This window comes from Mycteria americana, chromosome 1, assembly GCF_035582795.1.
Source record: "Mycteria americana isolate JAX WOST 10 ecotype Jacksonville Zoo and Gardens chromosome 1, USCA_MyAme_1.0, whole genome shotgun sequence".
NCBI classification, from domain to species: domain Eukaryota; kingdom Metazoa; phylum Chordata; class Aves; order Ciconiiformes; family Ciconiidae; genus Mycteria; species Mycteria americana.
Window position 1 is genome coordinate 120,053,722 of NC_134365.1, and position 13,564 is coordinate 120,067,285.

General features: G+C 43.2%; 1 protein-coding gene across 3 annotated transcripts in view; it reads left to right on the plus strand.

Annotated features, from left to right (window-relative positions):
• The window catches only part of KCNE2 (potassium voltage-gated channel subfamily E regulatory subunit 2), a 70,288-nt gene that overhangs the window by 28,294 nt on the left and 28,430 nt on the right, over window positions 1-13,564 (plus strand). Inside the window, exons 5-7 of one of the 3 annotated variants that reach the window (XR_012777984.1) lie at window positions 9,880-10,043; window positions 12,721-12,805; window positions 13,123-13,388. The exons of the other annotated variants lie outside the window; for them this stretch is intronic. The gene's annotated coding sequence lies outside the window, so the exon portion shown is untranslated. Of the gene's footprint in view, window positions 1-9,879; window positions 10,044-12,720; window positions 12,806-13,122; window positions 13,389-13,564 lie in introns of those variants that run through there. 3 annotated transcript variants of the gene reach the window in all.

Genomic DNA, 13,564 nt, shown 5'->3' on the forward strand with positions numbered 1-13,564 from the left:
CAAGAGCAAACAATACAAACCAGATCCTGCAGCTGAATTTGTTTCTGTCCCCGTTTCTGGGCCAGAAGCAATAGGAAGTCTGTGCAACCAAGTGAAGACCAAGTGATGGGGTGTGGAAGTGTGCGGTGGGTGTATTTTAGGATCTCAAAGGGAAATCCTTTGCAGAATAGTCACATGCTGACTTTGAAGGGGCTGTCATTCCATGTGGGGATGATCTATCCGTTCTTCAGGTTTATTTGTCCCTACCTTCTAAGTTGGGTTAGAGTCGTTCAGATCACCCTAAGGTAATCTTTTTCACCTCCTGCCTTTTTGGTACTTGAGATATTAGATATCCATAACTCATAAGTCTACCAGGAAACTATTTTTTCCATAGTAATTTTGTTTGTGTTATGAGGAACAAGGCCTGTGAGGAGAGCTTGTATCCTTAATAGGTCAGCTGATATTTTGATAAATGTCATTACAAGCTCATGTAGAGCAGTGTTTTCCAATGTCTCCCAATTAGTGGATCCCTACAAAATTTTTAACAGAGGTGAAGCATAGCATAAGCATAGTGAGACAACTCTTCTCCTCAGTCACTTTTCCCAGATCCCTTGTAGGTAGTTCACATGCTACCACGGGCCTGTAGGATGGCCATCACTAATTCAGAGGCTCTTTTAAGGCTTTTGCCCTTAGATAGTGTAAAGAGACGGTGAAAGAGACAGCCACTGCCCCAGACAAGTGGGGAGTTAAACAGACAAGATCCGAGTTATGAAACACAAAGAGGGAAGGGACTTTGAACTCTTTTACTTTCTAATGATTGTCCCAAAATTGACATTTTTTAAAAACTAATTTGCAAAGAACAGTGCCACTAATTTCTGTTAGTCCCTCAGTCCACCTCTATCATTACTTGCCTCAAGGGAGGCTGATCTGTGGATATTAAAAATAGCCCACATTTTGTCAAAAGCTTTTTTGTATGCAACGGCTTTTTTCTGTATGCAGGGCATTTGTGTGCTCCGTTTCAAGTTCTTTGGTAGATAAACCCGGCTTCCTCCTTCCAGAATGGTTGAGGTAAATACTTGAAAATATTTGAGGCAGCCCTTCTGATTGAATGCAGGAAAGATGATCACAGGGGAGCTTGGCTGTCTGGCCATCCACAAGCCTACATCTGTAGTTCAGTGACTTGCAAATTGTGTCACATCTGAAAACTGTCCTCAGGCGAGAACACAGTCTAACATGCCCAAATGTAACTAGGTCACTCTATAAATATGTTCTGAACGGGTCTTGGTTTCCCTATTTGTGTAAATACTTACCTGTCTCACATGAGTGTTGGTGAGAAGTCATTAATTTATGCTGAGAGAACACTTTGAAGGTCTGAAACATTGTATGTGTCACATCTTACTATTATAATGGGCCAGATCCTTCAGATGTGGTACACTAGCTGGCTTTGAATAGACATTGAAATGCCATGTACTCTGCTTGTAAGGGTACTATAGGCATTGTTAATTCAGATTTGTTTCTAAATACTCAGAGGGTGCCTACATTGGAAGCACTGACTTCTTTCTATTGTGTTTAGACCCAACATGAACTCAAATGCTCTGAGACTGTCACCTCATGCAGCCACAAGAACCTGGAACTCCAGGTCCTAGAGTCGCTCCAGTGCTTCACATTTGGTTATACATGATGAGTCAAATGATAGGTATGTACATTTCAGACCACTGACTGGGCAAGAGAAGACAGAGAAAAAGTCAGAGGTAATGCATTTCTAGTGACTTGCTTCTTTAAGGTCTAATTCAAGAGCTTTTATGGGTTAAGATATAAGGCATTTGTCCTAAAACAGTTGCAGTATGGATTTCATTCAGACATCAAGACATGCTGCTCTTTTCTACTACGCCTGCCTCCCCCCACCCCACATGTTTCTGACTATTACTGTGCGGTTTTCTCACGGCTCAGTCCAGGAGTTTTCAAGCCTGTTCATCTCCCAGATGACAAATTTTCTAGTCCAAATACTTGTGACTGCGGTGACCATGACACCAATGTCTTCTTTTGTTTTACTTCACATGTTCTTACGCAGTACTGTTGGTTTCTTTTCCTGCTGTTGTCTGGACCCTCTGTCTTCTACTTACTCCCCGGGCTCAGCAGCCTCAAGGTGGTCTGCAAGCTGTGTTGTTCTTTCCCAAATTACACTTTGGATAAGGTTGGCAGCTGCCTCCTCCTAGAAAGTCAAGGTGCCTCCTATAGTTGAGTGACTGTAACTTCCTCCCAGGTGAGGTCAGAGGGTGTTGCTCCGGCTGAGCTCTGGGCTTGCTGGAACCCAGCAGATCAAGTGCTGTCTTTTAGCCTGGGAACCAGTGACTTCCCATTTACAGCATCCTACTGAATCCAGAATTTGCCCCTGTGCCAGCTGTGGCAACCCTCCCATGGGTTAGCTCTGGTGTTGCACACCCCTTTCTCAGGTGTGAGGATCCCCAACTGTTTTGCAAGAAGCCAGTCATATGAGATCACCCCACAAATTTATACCTTGTTTAAGGTCTACCAGGCCCCTATGGTGGGATTCCTCTGGCTGAATTCTGTGGGATACGGATCAAGCCCTTAGAGAGGAAAAAAGATGTCCATCCATTTTTGGGAGGGGGGTGTCTGTTTTGAAGGGAGGGGAGCTGCCGGCTTTGCATTTCCCCTTGAAGTCTTCACGTTTGTGCTCGCCCAGGGTGAGAGGCTTGAGATAAGATCTCATCCACGGTTGTTCATTTTACAGTTCTATTAAAAAAAATAACATGGGGGAATTTTCTAGATTCCATCCAATCCATAATAACTTTTGAAAAGTTAATTTGCTGCAGCTGCTTTATAACTTCTCCTAAGGCCACAACTCAACATGATTACACAACCGCAGTAACTTTTATGGCTGAGTGGAAACACTATCCTGGTTTTGTTGTTCTACAAAAGCCAATATTTGGTTTAAAGATTCCCTTGGATTTTTAATCCACTTTGCTAGGAAATCTCACTCACCACCAGTATTTTTAGAGACTTCACCTGCTTTTGTACCTGCTTCTTGCCACATATCTGACAGGTCTACTGCATATTGGAAAAAAAAAACCTGTCCTCCATCCTCTGGGGTATGAAATACATCATTGGTGTCTTCTGTTAGGTTCTACTATGCAGGCCTTAATGGGGACTCAGATTAGATACCCTGTTCCTCCTTCCTGATAACCCCCTCCTGTGTGAGAGCAGCGTGTTGAACACAGCATCCAGCCGGCCGGCCCCTGGGTATGCTAATAAAAGTTCTGCTTCTCCAATCAGCTAGCTTTGCCTGAGGAGTCTGTCAGCAAAAATAAAAAGGATATTTCTATTTAAATGCCATACAGTGTCTGCACATTGAAAATATTTTTACCGTGGTAGCATACATGCCACTACCAATAAGGGTGTATTGTTGTTATAAGTTGGCTGTTAAAATTCAGCCAGAACTAAAAATTGCCATAGAAAGTCTCAGCCTAGAAGGTATTTGTTTATTTTGACAGGTTATTTAAAACAAGGAATGAAAAATAATTAGTGGTTTTGGACTTCTACCTTGCATTTTTCTGTTTAAAAAGGTCTTAGATTATATTTTCTGATGATTGGACCTGAAAGAAGGCTTATATCTTGGGGAGGAGTGGGAACAAAAAACTAGCAGGCAAATTCTGGGGTTCCTTTTTTAGAAAAAAATCTAGTTCATTTTCAGGATGAGAACAACTGCTAGACCTTTCTGCTCAGCAAGTGTTGAGTTTCTCCGCACTGACAATACAAAGGGGATATTCAATGACTGTCCAAATCAAGTGTAATTACAGAGGTATAATAAACATCAGTACAAATGATAATTTTTGCATTTCTCTGTTTGGATAAGGGATTAGAGCATTTCTACCCATAACATGCTGAGCCTCTGCCATGGTTTAACCCCAGCTGGCAACTGAGCCCCACCCAGCCGCTCGCTCACTCCCCCCTGGTGGGATGGGGGAGAGAATCGGAAGGGTAAAAGTGAGAAAACTCGTGGGTTGAGATAAAGACAGTTTAACAGAGAAAGCAAAACCCATGTACACAAGCAAAGCACAGCAAGGAATTCAGTCACTACTTCCCATGGGCAGGCAGGTGTTCAGCCATCTCCAGGACAGCAGGGCTCCATCACGCGTAATGGTTACTTGGGAAGACAAATGCCATCACTCCGAATGTCCCCCCCTTCCTTCTTCTTCCCCCAGCTTTATATGCTGAGCATGATGCCATATGGTATGGAATAGCCCTTTGGGCAGTTGGGGTCAGCTGTCCCGGCTGTGTCCCCCCACAACTCCTTGTGCACCCCCAGCCTCCTCGCTGGTGGGGTGGGGTGAGCAGCAGAAAAGGCCTTGACCCTGTGTAAGCACTGCTCAGCAGTAACTAAAACATCCCTGTGTTATCAACAGTGTTTTCAGCACAAATCCAAAACAGAGCCCCATCCTAGCTACTGTGAAGAAAATTAACTCTATCCCAGCCAAAACCAGCACAGCTTCTGAAAGGCCTGAAGAGATGGAAGTGTGTGCTCCTGAGTCCTCTTCATTCGTAGGTGGAAGTTATTGGCTCAGAGAGATGAATCCCCACATGATCAGCCGTGCAAACTAAAGGCAGGCACCTAAATTCATATGTAGATAATTGGCCTGACATCCAGGAAACACAGTGCTCTCCCCGAGTTCAGCGGGAGGTTTGGCTGGCTATGTAACATGGCCATATAGGTGTTGAATCTGAGACACATAGGCCGAAGATTTAAAAAGAATGGATGCCAAAAATAAAGGTCCTAAATCTATACTTAGACAAATAAACAAACACCTGATTTTCAAGCTGCTGAGCACCCAGTGGCTTGGCCCCAGGTTTGAATACTTTGGCTTACGTGACTTGTCCAAAGCCACACAGGAAATCTGCTGCAATTCCAGGAATAGAGCAAAGATCCTGTGCTTTAACCACAAGCTGGCTCTGTTTTATTTGTCAGCAGTCATTCCCACAAGGAAGCTAAACCAGAGATCTCACTGCATCTAAAGTCAGCAGGGTTACCTACTGGTAATGAAGCTAAAAGATGTTCCTTGTTCTCTGAGCAAGTGTTATGTACGAGACCCCGGAGCAGCAGCTGGGTGCTTTGAAAAGCCTGTCTCCTTAGGACACACAGGATTAGACATCAGAGCTAAAGGACAGTACGCCCACTTCTGCACCTTCTGCATTTCAGGCTGCTGCACGGGTTGAAACCGTGCAGATCGGAAGAGCCGTTGTAGGCATAGAGGGGAGAGGTGGGGCATGCCCTTTAATTTCTTTAATGAGCTGCTCCTGGGGTACCCAGCAGGACAGAAGCTCCTCTGCCCACAACTGATCTTGTTTCCTTTGCCAGCTGGTAACATGCTGCTTCTCAGCCACGTGGGGTGGGCAGCCTAAGACTACTTGTGCCAGTCCTGACCTTGGAGACATCACTCCTGGCCCCTACATGCCGTTGCCAAGGCTGCGGAGCCGGCATCAGCTTCTGTGTCGCACTCTGGCTCCGAACCTGCTCTGAAGTCTGAGCTTGCCCCCCCACACGCGCTGTGTGCACGCATGTGCCGGAGGACCGGTGGCCAGGAGGACTCCTGACTCTCTGACGCGGAGGAGTTTGAAGGCCAGAGCTGTAGCCCAGGTTCTTCTGTCAGTGGGCTGCGTGCAGGAAGGATGGACGAAGCCAGGTGTCCAAGGGACAGCCCAAGCGGGGTTCCTTCAAGGAGGGCATGGATGCACAGGCCATGTAGCGTGGATGAGAAGTGTGCTCGAAGCCAGCTTGTGTGCCCGCCTTACTTCGCAGTGTAGGGATGATCTTAGGCTGCTTTTAGGAGATCTCCACATAGACATAACTGCCCTCATGCTACTAGGCTGCATGTGCTGGATGATATCAAACATATTCAGAGCAGTTGAATCTGAAGATGAGGCCTAAGCTGATATAACTAACTGTTTATTGATGCTATATTGCTTTATGCTATCAGGGAATTGAACTTTTATGAAAGAACTGGTTGCTGCCTCTCTGATTGCATTTAACTACACTTCCCATAAATACCAGAATGGATTTAAAAATCTGTTATTTCACACTGGAGTTCATGCCCGCGAGCTGGAACTGTTTTATACAGAACTGTTGTGCAGGTGAGAAGGTGCTGCAGGAAAAAAGCACCGAGCCACCGTTTTTGTAAAGAAAATGTTGAGACTCTCTTCAGGGTATATGCATTTGCCATTGTATAGTGCCAGACGGTGGTTTCCAAATGACTTCTTATGTAACTCCCGAGTCAAATAAGATAACAAAAAGGTCTGTGTTGCAGTCAAATAACCATAACTAAAAACTCTCTGAACATTATACTTATATACTTATTGCTAAACCAGTACGGACAATTACAAATTACAAAGTAGAAAATCTTTGAACATTCATTACCATATTTCTTCTATCAAGGCAAACCACACATTCCTCTTAGACACATGCCAAATGTGAGGCTTTAAAGAAAATGTTTCTTGAGTTATCCGCGTGTAAGGAGCATCTGAGTGATTTTCCTAATTGTTCGGTGCGAATCTGAATGGATTTTCTTCTCTCTTAAAAGGAAATACATTGAACTCTGGACTAAGACCAAACACAGAAAATTTCAGGCTACACAGTAATATGAAGGGGGGCGGAGGAATTGTAAGTGACAAGTGGGTTATATTGGAAGTCCCATCTTGGTTTCAACAATAGGGCTGGTATCTTGATACTTGCATTTAAGAAATGTGGATTTCCACATACTAACCATCTTTCATGAATTACTGCAGATCCGACAAATTTGAGTTATTGTGCTCCTCCTGGGAGATTTTTAAAGCCAATTGTAACAACAGATTATATGAAACAGCTGGTCAAACAGAATGAGGAACCAGTTCATTGGCATTTGATGAATTAATAAAAACAGGCACAATACAAATTTCAGCAATAGCTAGCAATTCTCCAGGAGAATAGGAACCAAAAAGAAAAGAGCAGGAATCAAATTACAGCAGCTGTTTGGCCAACAGGTAGGGGGTAACTATTGCTTCATGGCTAAGGCTTGGAAAACTCTTAAAAGATTCCCTGGAAAAAAATGCACCCCTTGCAACTTGTGCAGATGATAACAGAAGTACAGTGCTTAAATAAATTTCTGACTGTTCTTTTGAGGAAAAGCCAGTGAAAGAGAGAAAGGTTGCACATCAGATTGTCTGCTAATGCAGGGACAGAGAAGAACAGGCTTGGGTGTCTCATGGGGAATGAGTGGCTGTAGGGACAGCAGTCCTTTTGCTGTTGCCTTTACGGTTCCAGCGGCGAGAGGAGGGCTTTGAGAACCGATGTATGTGACTATCTGAAAAAATGGGGAGAGGTGTTCCACAACAGCTATAGCACTGAACTTTATCATGCTAGAGTTTTCTATAGCGGATCATACAGAAGTTCCCATGTAGGAGAATATCTTTACGTGAGTCAACCTGAGGAACTGTATGAAGGTGAAATGTCAGGAGAAGGAGCTGAACAACCAGCTGATGAAATGATTAGTAATGAATTATCAGGACTAGACAGCTTAGACCCTAGAGTACAAAGGGAAATCAAGTGGATACAGTTGAACTGATGCTTACAATGGGCTCTCTGTCACCTACATCAGCCACCACACCTGGTGGAATAAAGAACCATGTGGATAACAGCGATTTCTGAAAAGCTTTTGACGAGGCCACTCAGCACAGGCTGTTAAATAAACAAAGGAGTCATTGGATAAAATGGAAAGAGGGAAAAATGGAGGGAGCTTATCAGTGGGATCCCACTGGGATGTCAGCTGCGACTGCTGCTGCTCATCACGCTTAGCGGTGACCACTAGTGAAATTCCACAGCCGTTCCTACACAAATAGTACAAAAATAATGTATGGCTTTACACAGCCTAAAGTGAAGTGCAAGAAGGTTCAGAAGGCACTGACAATACTGCATGACCAAGTGACAAAATGGCATATGAACTACAATATTCACACATGCAAGATAATACATACGGGGAAAAAAACCCCACCCTAGCTATGAACAGTGTAACTGAGCTGCTTCTATTCAGAAAAGTGGTCTGGGATTCACTGGATAATTCCCTGAAAAGTCAGCTCAGTGTTCAGTGATGGTCAAAAAGAGAGAAAGACAGGTAGCAATGATTAGAAAGGAACTAAAACAAAAACCAAAATAGATTATGCCTCTGTTCAAATCCATTATGTACAGTTCTGGTTACCATAGCTAGAAAAAGATAGAAGGGAGGGAAACAAAGCTGATGAGAAATATAGAATGGTTTCTGTAGGAGAAGAGATTAATAGATTGGAAAAGAGATGAATGGTAATATAGGTCCATAAAATCATGCAGAATGAGGAACAGGGAATGAATACTCATTGTTTCTGGTAATAAAAGAAGTAAGGAGAAGCTAATAAAAGTATCAGGCAGAGGTTTTAAAACAGACCAAAGGAAGGACTTTTTAATTCAATGTGTAATTAAGTCATGACACTCTTAATCACAACATATTGTGGAGGCCAAAGGTTTAAATCAGTTAGAAGACAGATTAGACAAATTCATGTAGGATAGGTTCATTTGTAGCTAATAAACACTGGCTACAGCCTCCAGCCCAAATGGTAAATCACCGATTGCCAGAAATGCAGAAGGTATGTCAGGGGAAGAACAGTGTTATATGCCCTGTTTCTTACGCTCTTTCCACAGATGAACCTCTGACACCATTGGAGGTAGCAAGCTGCTCAGATCCAGCAAAACATATCTATTCTGTTTGAATTCAACTTGGTGTAAAGCGATCAGCATAAGAGAGTGTTAGGAGGTGGTATTTTCCTTCTTCAGCTCTTGCAGATACCTATTTGACCTTCTGTATAAATTAGTTTGAAGATAGACCTCCAACTTCAACTGAAGCAGGAAATCAACGACTGTTTCAGTAGCTGCAGGTAGTCCAAATCTCTACCCTCCTGGTGTATCGCCTGCTCCATGCCATGGAGACACCTTCTGGGAGGGGAACTCTGAGTAATGTGTGCGTAACAAAAAGTAGCTGCAAGTCAAGAGCAAATGTTTTCAGTTTCTTGGGAAGGGATACTTTCCCAAGGCTATCCTCACCTGTGCATATCTAGTGGGGAGATGGATCTTGAGCCCTACCCTTGGCAAACTGTGACATGGCAGCTTTGTAAGATGGAGCAGGCTCTGCATTTGAAAGGTAGATGTTTGAAAGGAAGGTTCAGGTCAATCCCTGAGGCAAACCTGCCATTCTTGAGCACTCCACCATTGTTTGAGCGGTTGCGTATGTGTCTGCGGGTTTCTTGGATTCCCTTTTTGACCAACTTTGAACAGGTAAACCTATATCCATAACCTGTGTCCTGGGCTGTGTAGCAGAGAAGCTCACTGGTCTGCCATCTGTGGCTTGCATGAAATCAGCATGGAGTGAACAGGAGCAATAATCACAATCCTTTACCAGTTTTGGTATTGGACAAGTTGAACATTAACTAAAGGTTTATTTACTTACTTTACAGGAAATATATCTGGAGGTCTTGCAAATGGAGAAGGGGTTGTAACTGAACCTTCCTGTTAGGACAAACACAGCTTGTCATTGCTACTATGGAGGTAACCCTCATGACAATGAGACTGGCATTAAGACCTCATCTGAGATTTAACTGCAGTGTGTATCTTTATTACATACAAGATTTTCTGACAATACCTGCTCACGCTGTCATTTTTCTTTGCATCAAAGAAATGGCTGTGTCCACAAGTACCTCTACCTCAGCCTGGGGTAACACAGATTATTAGCTGCTAGATGCTAAAGAATCCTTAAGGAATCACAATAATGAGGTTGAATGATGACTGGAGGTTTTGTGTATGTGTCTGTGTGTTTCTGTCTTCTACAGCACTGAGGAGATCTTACCCTAACTCTGGATGTAGCCTCGTTCTCTGACAGTGGCCTGTTGCCATTACACTGAATGCTATTACTATAGTCTCCAGAGCTTAAATGCATACAGACTATGGAAAAAAACCTTGGAATTTCTAGTAATTTGTTAAAGTGCATTTAAAGGTAAGGAGATGTGTTTGGTTGATAATATTGGAGACTTTCTTCAAACAGGCATGTTTTGGCAATGGCAACACAAGCTTCTCCACAGCCCTTCAGGTGTGTTCAGCTCTGACCCAAAGCAATCCAGAGTACTGCATTGCCCACGACCTATCGAGGCGTGAGGCTCTACCAGAAGAAATCATTAAAGACTCAACTCAGTCTCCTGCAATAGGATACATTATCATTATTACCTAGATGGTGACACTATGCGAAGGAGTACAGAGAGCTGTATAGGACTTGAGGCAATTAAACTTCAAACTGTTGGCTCTTTTGAACTCAGTCCTTCAGCTCTTTTAGTCAGGAGTCATTTTCAGGAGTGACCTGGAGTAGTTTTTATTTGGTATCTCAGTGGAATAGCACTCCATGTCCCACCAGCAAACACTCTGAATAATTTAGATGTTCTGCACCCACACAACAAAGATTTTCAAGCCAAGTTTTCAATGGATCTTGCACCTATTACTTTTTTGGGGAAAATGTGCTTTATATTTTTCACTAGATGTAATAGAGTTACATTTTTTTAACTCAAGACTTCCTTAGACAAATCTTTCCTCACCAAATAGAAATGACCTATTGTAATCTATTTGATGGGGCTTGGTTGTGACATTGTCCAATTCTCAGTGTGGATTTATCTAGGGTAGAAAACATTAGTTGTCCCTGGAGTCTGAACTCGGTTAACAATAAACACCCCATTGAAATATCCACAAGATTTTTTTCAACAGGAAAAAGCCCAATAAATTCTCAGCTGCTCAAAATTTGTAAGAATGTGTCAGAAAATGCTGCATAAACGTATTGGTTGAAAACCTAAGTATTCAGTTATCATGCAGAAAGTCAATCAAGGATTGACTTTCAGCAAGGGGAACTCCGCTAAGCTGTTTGGCCAGCTTACTGAATAGTAGTCAAATATTTCAGGCCTTGAGCCTTTTCTGAAGTTATTTTAACAGATTAAACTGGAATAAGGGAAGCTATTAATTTTTCAGTCATATGATCTTATATTTACTCTTGTAATCAAATCACATTCCCACCCCCTCAGTTTTACTAAAGAAATGTGAATCTCATACTCTGCCTACAGTTAAAAAAAAAAAAAATTACAGTGAGTTTACTTTATATGGAATTGCTTAATCAGAATGCAGAGTTCCACTAATCATATTTAAATATAGTCACTGTAAGCCAAACATTGACCTTAGGTTAAAAGATTTTTATGGCTTACTTAATGGAGACCCATTTATAGAGCACCATAAAGAATTCTAAATCATGTAGACGCAGGGCAAAATGAGATGATTAGAAATGCAGCAATGAACTGCCACAACCATTGCCATGCCTTAGAAATAGTATTATTTTAAATTGCGCCAGCTGTAAAGCCACTGTACGTGTAATAAAAATGGTGGGAAAGAAGCAGGAAAATAATGATTTTTGGCTCCAGGACAGTAGAGATTTCCAGAATGTAAACATAAAGTGCCTTCCATATGCACCTTAGACCTTCATGTGCACCTTCGTTTCCAACATGCTCTTCTGGCCATCAGCACAAGGTAGATGTGTGAAGGTAAAGATGCATGTGCGAAGATGTCTGCCTGCCTTTGTCGTCTTAATTTTTCTTCTTGTGGTAGTACCGATGTCAGTGATGATTCTCAAAGGCACAAACAGATGTTTAGCTGCATAGCTATCAAAAAAATGAGAGGGAATTAAATGTTTACCTGACAGTCGTGGCACTGAAAATCTCCCCAGAAGGTGCTAGCATAGCATGGCTGCCATGATTTTATCTACTTTTGCTCCTGGTAGGTGTAGCATCCGTATAATTTTAACTCTATGGTAAGTAGAAGAGTAGTGATTGTCGGTACTCACAATGTAGAGTTGTAGTAAAGAAGGATTCAGGTGAGACTGATCAGCACGTACAGCGTCACTGGATGTGACTGCAAGCGAGCAAACCTGAACTGGGTGGACCCCGTGCTCTCGCATGGTGGGCTTCTTGTCATGGCCCTATTTCCACTGCTGTTCCTTATGACTACCTGTGCGAGTATTTCTCTGGACTTCAGTGACATGCAATTGGCATCATGAGTCACTGTGTCAGAAGAAGGGCCTACATTTTTTTTCTTATCTACTGGAAGGATACCTGTTATAATCTTAAAGCTCATACATTATTACATGTAGTTTTTACAATACATGTAGACACTTATAAAAATCAAGCTTTTCTTGCCTTGTAGTCTGTTTGCAACAACAAACTCGTTTCCCTGCCCTGTTTTGTTTTCATTTTGCTCTCAATTTAATGTTTTCTGAGTCTTGTTTAGCTAACATTTCTGAGAATTGGAGGCAGAGGTGGGTTGGCATTTTCCTGGGCTCAGAAATGGCTGAGCTAACCAGTGAGTGAACGTGGGCCAGCTAGCCTCAGAAGAACTTTAGTGTTGACGGGCCAAAGTTGATGTGCTGCATCCCAGCAGTCCCCTGCAGCTGGGCTCACAGGAAACTAGCATTTAAATTCTCATCTGGGTTCAGTCAAATCATTATAAGCCATGTTAGTTCTTCACTGTTTTATCTTTCAGTGCAGTAGCCAACAACTCTTCTAGGTTCAGACGGGCTCCTTGGGGAAGCTCATGTTGCAGCTCTGAAACTAAGCTGAAACCCTCTATCTGTCTGTCTGTCTTTCCAGTCCTAAACCAAGATATTTATATCCTGCGCCTCACTGAAGCAGAATGCTGTGCCGAATTTCATGGATCCCGCAAACTTGCATGGATGTGAGTAGGCAGAATTTGGCCTTGACCAACAAACTGTGAAGCTGAATCAGCCCTTTTTCCTTCCAGTCCTTCACAACTTTGTCCACGGCGTGGCTTCTGTTGTTCTGCTCCTCATCCAGCCAGCACGGCTTTCCTGAGGCCTTGGGATGTCATCTGCTCGTGGAAACAAGGGGCCAAGTTCCTGGAGGGGCTTAGGGAATGCAAACGTGCAGTTGGCAGCTAGTCAGGACACCGGAGCTTGGGTCCAAGAGGGGGAAAAGGTCCGAGACAAACTATAAGAGACAAACGTGTCTGATCCTGGTTTTTCTTCTGTACAGCCAGTCCACTGACCTGAAGGACAGTGACCTGTTACAGCCACACTCAACTGTGAGGCAAGATCTCCTTGGCCTTTGCAAGGGAAAAGACATGCGTCTTAAACCCAGGTGAAGACTAGAGGAGAAAATGTCAGCTGCTCCTGGCCATCATTACCTCCTGCTGTGCTCTGGCAACCACGAGAAAAGGTCTTTCCACCACTGAAATGGCAGGCACCCTGTATGAAGGAAGCAGCAGCAACCCTGAAAGAAAATACAGTGACTGCGGATGGGAGAAGATCACCCTGAACTAGACTCTGGTAAGTGAGAGCAATCCGTGCAGAGGAGTATGATTAGCCCAGAAAATGTCAGGGTGCGCACATATGGGGTACATGTGTCAAAAGGGGAGCAGCCTGGGGACAGGGTCCCATGTTCCCAGGGAACTGAAGGAGGAAGGAGTGGAAATGGA